Here is a 12267-nt window from a genome sequence, read left to right on the forward strand (position 1 = left end):
CTGGCCCAGACATGACCGCCAGCAGCAGCCCCGCTGGCCCAGACAGGACCGCCAGCACCAGCCCCGCTGGCCCAGACAGGACCACCAGCACCAGCCCCGCTGGCGCAGACAGGACCGCCATCACCAGCCCCGCTGGCCAGGAGGAGACCGCCAGCAGCAGGCCCGCAGGCCCAGACAGGACCACCGCCGCCACAAGCACTGATGCAAAGGACACCGCCATCACAAACACCGCTGCCAAGGACACCGCCGCCACACGCACTACTGCAAAGGACACCGCCGCCACCAGCACCGTTGCAAAGGACACCGCCGCCACAAACATCGTTGCCAAGGACACCACCGCCACAAGCAACGCTGCAAAGGACACCGCCGCCACAAGCACCGCTGCCAAGGACACCGCCGCCACAAGCACCGCTGCAAAGGCGCTGCAAAGGACACCGCCGCCACAAGCACCGCTGAACAGGACACCGCCGCCACAAGCACCGCTGGCCCATGAGCGCCAAGAGCACTGACGCTACTGAGTCTGCCACGAGCAGGATGAAGCACTCTGGGCACCAAGCCCCCTCCAGAACCAGTGGAGATTTAAATCCACTACCTCAGTCCTTGGCACGATGAAGTACTCTGGGCACAAAGCCCCCTCCAGAACCAGTGGAGTATCACATCCACTACCTCAGTCCTTGGCAGGATGATGCACTCTGGGCACAAATCCCCCTCCAGAACAAGTGGAGACTGTTATCCACTTGAGAGACTGTGGCTTTGCACTCCCCAGGATTGAACAGTGGGCAAACCACCCACTGTAGAGACTTGAGAGACTGTGGCTTTGCACTCCCCAGGATTGAACAGTGGGCAAACTACCCACTGTAGAGACTTGAGAGACTGTGGCTTTGCACTCCCCAGGATTGAACAGTGGGCAAACCATCCACTGTAGAGACTTGAGAGACTGTGGCTTTGCACTCCCCAGGATTGAACAGTGGGCATGTGGCCCCCTCGTGGATTTGGCGTCGTGCACTTAACAGGCTGAGGTGCCCCTCCTTTCCCTTCCCCCTGAGGTGCCTGTTTTATTTCTATCTGATGCCCCTGCAGTGTTCTCTCCGTCATGTTCGGGTACCTTGTGTGGGCCTCGACCATGCAGTGTGGGCCCAGTGTTCCACGGACTTAAATGGAGCAATACCTGGACTTCTATTCTTGGTGTATATATTTGTTAATAGTGTGTATATATTTGTTAATAGTGTATATATATTTTTGTGTACTGGATTTTAATAGATTACAATGGTTACACTCATTTCCTTTTGTCTTTGCATTCTTCCGGGAGGTTTGGGGGGTGTAATTGTAATGTATCATACTGTCTTAGTGTGTGTGTTGTAGTGGGTGAGGGTGGGGGTGTTGCGTATTTTGTGTGTGTGTCCCTGTTTTTTCCCTCTCCTGTGTCGTAGGTGCAGTACTCACTGTGATCTTCGCCGCTGGCGTTCGTGCTCCTGGTAGAGGAGCAAGAAGATAAAGGCTGGGAAAATGTGAAGCTCTGGTTCCATGGCATCCTGGTTCCTCGTGGGGTGTGTAGAGATGAGCATTTTCCCTTCGAAGTCCAGTTTGCGCCGTGTTTTTGTTCGCTGTGAATCCGCCCCGGAAAGGTAGGTTGTGATACTGTGGACGGTACATTGTCCTCTGCCTGTCTGTTGGCAGCGACCACCGTGCTGTTTGTTTGTACCGCTGTGGCAGTTGGAGTGTTAAAGTGGCTGTCTTTGTTGGCAGTTTCTGCCGCGTCGTAATTCCAATTTCTTTTACCGCCGCCGTGTTGGCGGTTTTAGCGCCGCTTTAACACCGACCGCCAGGGTTGTAATGACCACCTATATTTGTACCATTAAGAGAATCCTAAAGAAAATTTTCAATGACAGTGGAAATATATGGGATAAGAAACGTCCCCTAGTCTTGTTTGCTATACAAACACATAAACAAAAATGCACTGGGTTCTCCCTGTTTGAGCTGTTGTTTGAGAGGAAACCGCATACTCTTCTGGCTATGTTAAAAGAACAGTGGAAAGAGGAGGAGGAGGAAGAAGGTCTCCTATTGCTATAATATAGTGCCCACCTAAAAGAAACACTAACTCACCTGTGGGGTAAAGTATACCAGAACCTAACTCAGGACCAGGAAAGACAAAAGCTCACCTACGACAGAGGATCTAAACTGCTAGAGTTTACCACAGGGGACAAAGTGTTGATACTAATCCCTACCACTGAAAAACATTCCTAGCAACTTGGCAAGGTCCTTATACTGTCACGGAACAAATCACTAACGTAACATACAGAGCGGCTGTTCCACAAGGGAAAGGAGCTGGACAGATCTATCAAAAAAGGACCAGAGGGAACAGGTAGGTGCCCTCATAACAACATTTCTTGGGCTCTTATCGAATATCCGCAGTTGGACAACATTAGTCACCCATTACATGGTGACCAATGGTACTCGAGTAGTACGTCAAAGACCGTACAGAATACCTGAAGCCCGGCGACATGCCGTGGAACAGGAACTTCAAGCAATGCTAAATGCAGGGCTAACAGTACCTTCCCATAGTGAGTGGTGTCCTCAAGCCACGACAGAAGGGTCGTGGCTTTTGGCAAGTGTCAGAGAAAAAAGGGGTTGCGAAAGGGTGGTGGCACTCTGGGCCACGAAAGCCAAATCATAACCACCATGCGTGTTTGCTTAGGTGCACAGATATTTTTTTTTTTTTTTTTTAAATATATTTTATTAACATTTTGTTATTATACATTTATGTTTCAGTTCAGAGTAATCACTTGCACCGGTTATACATGAACACATAGGCTGGTCACAGTTGTAGCATACATTACTCGTGTTACACTTTTAGGTCTTGCGGAGCCCCTAGTGCGTTTAGTGCAGTTATCAGGTACTGACTCTAGTGTTTTAAGCCCCTTGACCCACTACGCCGAACTCATCGTTGGTCTTAGTGTATTGGATTTATGCGATTTTTAGACGTAACAAATTTGTGGATAAAAAACCCATTCCTATTTGCAACTTGGAGAGGAGATCATGGGAAGTGAAGTTCGGAGATAATGCGAGAGAAAGGGAAAAAAGAGGGGGGGGAGGGAGGCTAGGAGGTGATAGGAAGGGTAGTCAAACTGAACAACGGGTTAACTTTACAGCATTGTATGGGTGATACTTGTAGTTAATGTTTTTTTAAGGAGCAGGAGCGCTATGGTGATCTTAAGGAGGCCATGCCCGGGGCGCACTAGTGTGTGGGTGGGGCAGGAGTCTGCTCTTTCCGCTTCTTCCACCCCCTTACTCATGAGGCACTATGGGCGGTGGCAGTTCTTGTGGCTTTTTGTTTCTACATATGGTCCAATTATCGGTACTGGGACCTCAGGGCGCCTGCCGGGCCACCTCCTGTTCAGGACCACCCCCTGGGGCATGCTGTTCTCCAGTCACTTAGGTGCACAGATATCACGCACTTGGGGTGTACGCAGTGGTGGTTTCTTCATTAGGGCGGCAGGGCTCCGCTCCAGCTACAATTTCTGCATGATTCATAACAGTGTGACCCTCACTCTGCGCGAGGGTCAGGCAAAACTACAGGCACTTTTGTAAGACAAATGTGCTGCAGGGCATGTGCTGGCCGTCGCAGGATTTATAGGGCTTACCTGATCTCAGCCCTGGCCTCCGGCAGCCCACAACACTGTAAGGCACTGCCTCTTATGACGCACTGAAGCCTCAGTGAAAGAAAACAGCCTGGGCGCTTTAGCATAAGCCCTGGGTTTCGAAAGCTAAGCAAGGCTGTGTAGCACTGCAGCCCTTCGTCACAGGGTGGGTGGGAACAAGCCTCCATGGCCCCACCTCATTCTGGGAGTAGCTGGGAAAGGATTGCAGTGTACACGAGGCTGGCTGACCACGACGTGATCTGCATGCAGTGGCCACGGGGAAAAGGTAAGTATTTGACTTTAAAAAAAAATGTTATTCCCCCATCCCCTGCCTCACTCCATGCCCCCTTAACCCCTCCGTCCCTCCCTTTGAGATTTGCGGTCAGGTCACAACTTCGGAGCAGGCCTGGAGGCAAAGTCAGGAGTCAGGACGAATGTCTGTATGTACAGATAGGTGCGCAGCGTGCGCCCACACTTCTTTAAGCATTTAAAAACAACTTTTATAAAAGCCAAAAGCATTCATTTTGGATAATTAAAACTTTGGTCCACAGATACTACAAAAGTCAGTTCACACATGTGCTGGCTCGTCCGATCTCATTCACTCACTACTAAGTGATGATTATGCTCGAAGTTTTTCTTTTCCATAACAAGAACAATAAAAGGAATGCCTGCGCAGCAACCACAAGTGCTTTTCAAATCGGAAATACTATTCTTAGTTCACACATTAACGTGCAGGAATTTAGAAGTCACTGGCACCAAATAGGCAATGTTGTTTTCCACTTCCTTGGCGGGAGGGGATAACTGGGAGGGGAGTGTGGGCTAAGAGTAGAGGGGGGATGGAAGCCATGGCGAACATCAACAGCTGTTTCCAAGATAGATGGCACGCACCTTGTAAAAAGAAAAGTCAGCAAAACCTAATGAAAAGTTACTGAAAGGTTACGAAGAAAATGCATCTGAAAAGGATAACGTAACTGGTGTAACAAGAATGAATATAAATAAAAATCACTACACAAACAGTTGTTGATCACTAAGATCACAGTGCTGAGAGCTGTGCATTGTATATTTAAGAAAGGAAGCAGAGTTTTTTGCACTGAACCAGGATTGGTGGAGGGTGGACAGAGAAGCCAAGGAGACTGCTACGAGCCACAGTTACTAGTGAAGTCAAGTTTTTTTCTATTAATGCTTTCCCTTTAAACGGCACCAGGCCTCTTCCTATGTGATCCGGCTTTTAATTACACTGGCCAGCACAGGATTTGTTTAGCTTTGCATTCCCTGCATGTATTGGTTGTGCTGCACAGACTTTCAGATATTCTGCTTTCTGAGCAGGACGATAAATTATCCGGGCATGTTGCATGATTCCCTGTTTTTTGGTGGCCAAACTGCAATTCATATTTAGGATTTAATTTGCCTTTCCTTTCTCGCGCTTGTGTGCTCTACTACTCTCCTTCGCTTCCTTCTTGGTCCAGCCCAGGGCCCTATTGAGAGGTTGGAATCCTGTAATCTCCCTGTGCCTAAAAAGAAAATGACTGGAATGTGACCTTGTGTGATGTAATCTGGCGTTCATGTGAAGCGTTCCAATGCCGTCGGTCCTATCTCTCGTGGCGCTATATAACACTGCAAAAATGTCATTAAAAAATTGCAAAATGGGGCATGTAAGATAATATTTCAGGAACAATCTGGCAAATAGAAAGAAATGTCTGTGAGGTAGGAATAGGGAGATGCATACATGTCAAAATAAGCTAACATGAAGATTTGTCTATTATTAGTATGTTAAGTTGAGGAAAGAATTCATACTTTATGAATCAAAAGAACCTGTCAGTGTCACTGGATTAAAATGAGCAGAATTTGCCGAAACTACATCTTAGAAAGTTTGGAGTTCCAATCCAAGGAGTCAGCTAAGGGAGTTTTCTGGGTGAGCGAGGTAGAAGAGATTTGTAAAGTGTGTGTTTGTGTGTGTATGTTTGTGTGTGTGTGTTTGGTAATCTAGGCCTAACTGACTCACAGGCTTGGTAATAGGCCTCGAGATGTTGCAGGTCCATTGGTTCGACCTCTATAGGATGTGTACCCAGGGTTTTTACAAGCCCTTTTAGGGGTGCTCCCAAAGGTTTAGCCTGATAGCAACCTTCATTTTCTTTATGGGAAAACAACTGCATTATTTTCCTCAGGGTAAATGTTTTCAGTGACTGAGGCCTTATTCCCTGGGGGATTAGAGGGGCCTCGAACGGTTGTTAATAAAATTAAAAGTTAGTGATCGGAGGAGCTGGAAGAGAGGAAAAGGGGAAACAAAGGTAAAGGTGAGGGGTACGAACTGAAAAGCTGAAAAGCAAGGAATCTTGAAAAAATGCCACTCTCCATGCAGCATCCCTTACCGGTGTCAGGATGGAGACAATGGGCTGCTTGTTAGGGAAGCCTTGTTTAATACTCCTTTGCATTGACTTTAAACTATCACGAAATTAACAAAGATCAATGTGGTGGTCTAGTGGCTGACTTGTCGACTTTTGAGTCAGAAGAATCACACTTCTAAAGGTATATTAATAAATAAAGAAACCTGTGAGGTACTAGAATTGTTATCTCATACTCTGTTATGAAGTTATATGGTTAAATTAAGTAAGCAGCTACCTATGTTGTTATCATATGAAATCTCTTTTGTGATGTTTATAACCATACTTTCACAATTGTTATATTAACCTCCTTGCTTTCTCAGATTTGCTTGAAAATGCACCATTTGCCCACTCTTTTTTCAAACTTTTCTCGGGGGAGAACATTCACGAAACCCTCTTATGTTAGGCTGGCTCGCTGCGCTCACTTCTCACAGTGCAATCACCAGCAACTTTTATGACCCACTACTTTCAAATGTCACCAGCCGCCACTGGGTGTACGCACAGTAGGAGAGATCACAAAATGCTGCACACTGGTGACGGTTTAGGAGACAAACTATAGTCCTAGACGATCATCGTGGACTGACAATTCTTACTGCTTTTCTCCCGAAAGTCGTCAATACTCCTGTGACTGGAGCACCACAACCCTTTTCTTTTGAGGAAAGTATCAAGTTGGGTGATCGTGGACGACTACAGAAAGAAGAATGCAGAACCAGAGATCTACACTGAAAAAAAAACTCTCCCTAGTGAAATTGCTTTCTCTCCTGTTCCAGTGCTTATTTTGTAAATAAAAAGGTGCCATTGCCCAAAGCTCTCCTTTGAAACATGCGACTGTTGCATTTAAATGTGCGAGCACAGAATACTGAGGCAGCTTAATCCTACAGCCATCCCGGGCCTCTTTAATCCATTTACAGTCGCCCCTACCCCTTAAGATCACCCTTACAGCTTTCTTCCTTTGTGACGCCTCTTCGTATCTCTTTTCCTCCGCCTTTCCCTTAAGTGTCGTTTGCTCGCAGTTAATGTATCATGCAGAAAACTAAGTGTCGGCCCTCATAATCGAGTACCGATGTCCCGCACCAGAAACCACCGGCTCAAACTAAGCACCGTCCTGTTCCAAAACAATAAATTATTTTTGCACTCACTACGGCCCATAGCTTAATAAGTAAGAACGAGGGGGAGACGGGAAAAGATGTCTAACAGCTATACCGGGGAGAAAAGGCGACAAACACCTACACAGGGGCCCTAAATATTTCGCTGTGCATCTTCTCGTGTCTGTTGGTGTTGTTCGCATAGTACCGACGTATTACTTTAACCCAACTCCACGGCACCCGGGCGTATCTTATTCCTACCTCCCAGATGAACCTGGTAGGTTTGGCCCACAACTCCCTATAGATCTAAACTTCGAGATACATACTGGTATCTTTCTTCGTATCTTTTTCTGTATTCAGCGCTTGGACCGTGGGTAAAACTCGTGTATTCATCTTCTTTTCCAGTTGTCTGCTCCATCCTTATTGGCGTTTCTAATTTAGGTTTTGACAATCCACGTTCCTCTGTTTACATTACCCATGTGGCGAAGGGGTGTGTCTGGTGAACACGAGGTGGGACGTCCCTGCACATTGACAGTCATAGCACGCACTTGAACAGCTGATTTGTACGTAAATAAAGGCCATAATGTGCACGTTGGCAGAGTACACACTGGCCAAGTTTTGTTTAGGCAAGCATATTAAAGCGTTAGGCCGATATTTTGATGCAGAGCTTTCGATGGGTTTCATAGCACTCAAATCGTATTGCAGTGTAAAATCAGTCCCAGACAATTCCACCTTTTCAACTTTCATTGTGCTCAGTGGCTGAATACCCCAGTGCAAGATGGCCGTGGCATCGGCTCGCACAGCTGACAAACTATTCGTTCGTACTCCTTTGTCTAGTTAATACCGTCTGTCCCTATGGCTGTGCATGACGTCCGGGACCTCCGTCCATTATGAATAGACTTCAATTAAAAAATAAAGTTAAAGGGAAAACGCTTCTTGACTGGAAACACTCAGACGTAGGGTGTGTCCGCAGTCGCTTTGTAGGGAGGTATCCATTTAACAAGTGACTTTGTACACTGCGATGTCTTTTGTTTCGTGTTTGCGGAACCTGAGAAGCGAACACATGGACGGTAATATTACCAGCCATTCTCAATTGACTGAAATCTTGCGGGTAGTTCCACTATTTTCTTTCTCCTTTCCTATAAATGTATCGGCAGGCAGAACAGTTAGCAATGGCGGTGTCGTGCCTACATCAGGATAGTCAGGTGTTTTGGCCTCTTTCTATGTCCATGCCTCGTCTGTTCAGTGTTCTGCTCGTTCCACTAGGGGAAGCAGAGGCAGGGAGGGCTTGACGCGTGCGCAGTGGGCGTCGCCCGGGGTGGCCCTGAATCGGTGCCTCTTGCAGGTCAGGGGAGTAACTGCGGCTGAATGTTGTGTTTTGCCGAGGGACGTCGGAGACCGGAAGTGTCATTGCGGAGTCCTGGGGTACAGCTGACGATAGAAGCTGGGGGCCTGAAGATTTTGACCCTAACACAGGTACTTGTTCTTAAGGAGGGGGAGAACAGAATGAGTTAGTAGGCCTGCTACCCTGACTCCCAGCAGGTGTTTAGTGGTGGTGTCTCGTGCCATTTGGGGGAGAGCGGTGTGCGCCTCGGTAAATGCAGGCGTTCCTTGATGTATGAAGTCCCTCTAATCTTAGCTCCGCTCACACTTTAGGCGCTCTCCTGATGCTCTTCGCTACCCTAATACATTTGTTCTCTCCTCAATATCAGTCTGACGTCCTCACTCCCACAAATAGTCCTAACGCAGCACGGAGTTAGAGGGGTCTCTTTCCTCTGAGCACCCCAAGGTACGGTGTTTGGGGTTGGTGTTAACCCCTTCCCCGAGATCGTGTTGGGTTTTCGATACACTTTATCTTGTTTATAGACTGTTGTTCTTGTGGCGTATGCTATCCCAGGTGAGTTGAGGGCTTCCTCCGCGCTTTGTTGAGAGGCTTCCAGCTGTTTGATTTAGTACTCCCTTTCCCGGCCCCACGACCACTTTTGGAGGGAGTTTGGCACTTGCTGGGCATTATTATTACTGGCAGTAACACTCTCAGGTGCGTTCTGCCTCTGACACCTTTCAAAGCTATGACTGCACCGCCCATTCGATGAAAACATCTGCTCTTCTCACCACAAGGAAGACTCGTGCGGCTTCCTTTTCGAGAAACATGAACGCGACTAACTCTCAGATGTACACTCCCAGACAGATCACTGCTCCACGCGCCTAGAAGTAAATCCTGCCCCTGGCGTCTTCATATTCAAAGTGAAGGTAGATACGAAGGGCAATTTTTGCAGATTTGCTTAACTCAGCCCCTTGCATCGCACACCTTTACTATCTCCGCAGAAGACACTTTATTTTTCAGAGTTCTAATTGTATCTTGTTTAATGTGTTTCACACGGTCAGAGGGCATTCAATGTTATTCCTTTATAACGTTATAGGCAGTGCGTAAAGACTCTAGCTACTATCGTTATGTCCTTTACAGTGCACAAGGATAACTTTTTTGTTTTTGTTTTTGTTAAAGCTAAAACATTATGTAACGACGAATATTTCTCCGCATGTTTGGACCAAACCTTGAATTTTTTTGTACAAGTCGTCCAAAGTATGTTTTTTTTTCTTCGTCAAATTCATCAAATGTACTGCAAGGAAAGGTTACTGTTTTTGCTTTTGTTCGTGGCAAACAGTTTGTCCTGGCGATTAGACTTATTATTTCTTCCGTCGCGAATGTGTGTAATGATAACACTAGTCTAGGTGTATGTTGGTGTAATAACATTGTATAATTATGGTCGTTTGAAGAACGGATTTACAAAACAAGTAGTTTATTACATTTGGATGTTCTGCTAAGTTGAACACTCTCTTCCCGGTAAAACCCGATTGATAACTCCGGAGGGAAAAAATCCCATAGCATTTGCTCTGGGTCCTCACAGTGGTTTTCACCTGATTTGTTCGTCTACTACTTAAGTAACACAGACTTTGGTTATTTTGCCGCCCCCCAATTTATGCGTTTGCTCTCCCCGTTCCCTCTGTAAAGGAGAGTTTTAAATTCAGGAAGCTGCTTTTAGTGGTTATTTTATATGTTCACTTGGTGCGTAGTGCAAAAACAGACGTTAGTACGTACCCTTTGCACTAAAGTAAGGCCATTTTAAGGAAATGTGTCTAACTTCCACAATAAAAGCTTCTGTGTGCCGTTATGCTGGAGCTTCCTCTGAAAAGTGTCTTATCAGCTGTGCCCTTTGGTTGTAGTTATGAAAAGGGAAACCTTTCATATCGTACTTGTGGAAGACTGTGTTATAGTCTGTTCCAGATATGATAGTTAAATGTTCCAGATTGTTGGACGTAATTTATGATTTTGCAGTTTTCATGATTATGCTATGAATGCATTGGAAATTTTAGTCTAGCGCAGCAGCGGATCGAATCAAATTCAAACGCTTTGCGTAGTACTACATTTAGTAGCCAGTGCTGGTGTTTACCAGTTCTTCTTTTACCAGAGGCCTTAGTATTCAATATTACGCTTGCCAATTCTGTTACTTTGAATTTGTAGTAATTTCACAAATGGTAGGTTTTTTCACACGCCTCATTATTAAGTTTGGAACTTTAAAAAATATATATTTTTTGCTTAAAATCGGGTAGAATTTGAATAATGGCCTTTTCTGCCCTTGTGACCTGTGGGCTTATGTCTCATTAAACTTTGCGTTGTGCTTTTCTTGTTGATCCTTATCCTTGGTTACATCGGCATTGCCCATAGCTGTAGTAAAGACTCCAGTACTTGGGTTTGAGTCATTACTTTGAAGAAAGCTTGACAGAAGTTATTTAGCCCCTGCCGGCCTAGACCTTTATATACACACATAGGTATACAACGGCGCAGTGTCTTTTTCAGAGTAGAAGCTGCAAATTAACTCCTCTATGAGTGGACTAGCGGTGCAAAAGCGCTCTTCAGCACGTTAAATACATCTAGGAGGTGTTACCGATATTGTAATTCCAATGTTTATTTTATGTCAAGACCGGAGGCTCTATTATGCGTTCTTTTCTTACTTTATTTTGAATAGCAGCAGTCAAGAAACTACAGCTCCCAAAAGGATTAGCAACAGGCTAACCAATGGGAGTAAAACAGGAACTAAAACTAGACCAATCAGCAGAGGCCATAAACCATAGAGAGTACCCTTGACTGCAAGCAGCCCTCTTTTCTTGCTGCTCGCAGTCAAGATAAGTACACTCTTTCGGTCTTCCGTTTACTTAAATGTTTTTCTATGCGGTAATGTCTTTTTAGCGTAATATATTGTTTTTATATTGTTGCCAAAATTCTTTTCTGCCGCTGCACGACATAATAGTACCCCCCCCACCTTCGTGCAGCCGTTGGTTCATGAACGCGCACTAACCGTTGCACGTTCTAATTGCACTTTTCTCTCCGCGTTCTGTCAGCGCGCTCCAAATCTAACACGCGTCTGAAAGACGGAGTTGCTTACGAACCTTCGCGTGTGCCGCAGCTCGTCTGGAAGCGGCTTCTCGGGACTCCGGTTTTACACTGGAGCCAAACCTTCTTGTTCTGCTCCTTCCGACGTGATTCTTCGTCTGTAGAACTCCCGCCCGGCTCTCCCTTTCGTCCCCGCCCTCGGGGAGGAGCCGTATCGTGCCCTAGAGAGCGTGTTGCTCTCATTAATCCCTGCCTGCCCAATAGCTTTCCCGGCCTCAAAGTACATTTCTTTGCATTTCTGTGTTTATTGTTCTGGTGTTTATTGTCCACAATAATTGTATTATGGATCTTGGTAGTTCACCTTTAAGGACTGACTCTGAGGAGGATGAGGAATCCTTCAAACTGGATTTAAACAATTTTATACAATCCTCAGTGAAACATGCTCTAAAAGCATCAATGGATAAAATGTCAAAAAACATTGAGAACTCAGTAATGTCCATGGTGTCCAATTCTATGGCCCATTCTGCCGGGGGAAAGCAGAAAACAGAAAATAACTTCTTTTAAACCAGGTAAAGGCACACAGACAGAGAGTGAGCTTGCCTCACACCAGACTGAGGACTTGATTCCTCCCAGGCCTCCTATGAAGGAGGGGAATTCCGCCAAAAAACCGGCGTCACAATTGAAATGTAAATCAAAAACAAAACATATTCCTGCACCAAAAAAGATTATTTCAAAAATATTGGACACAGATGATGAGGACATGGACGATTTAT

The 12267-nt window shown here is 45.9% G+C and overlaps 1 protein-coding gene across 2 annotated transcripts in view; it reads left to right on the forward strand.

The window, feature by feature from the left end:
• Positions 1 to 8348: 8348 nt before the first annotated feature.
• KDM4C (lysine demethylase 4C) overlaps positions 8349 to 12267 on the forward strand; it is a 1395856-nt gene continuing 1391937 nt past the window's right edge. For both annotated transcript variants that reach the window (XM_069230128.1, XM_069230129.1), the window contains exon 1: positions 8349 to 8580. The gene's annotated coding sequence lies outside the window, so the exon portion shown is untranslated. The remainder of the gene's footprint in view (positions 8581 to 12267) is intronic.

The sequence above is a fragment of the Pleurodeles waltl genome, chromosome 1_1 (genome assembly GCF_031143425.1).
Source record: "Pleurodeles waltl isolate 20211129_DDA chromosome 1_1, aPleWal1.hap1.20221129, whole genome shotgun sequence".
NCBI lineage: Eukaryota > Metazoa > Chordata > Amphibia > Caudata > Salamandridae > Pleurodeles > Pleurodeles waltl.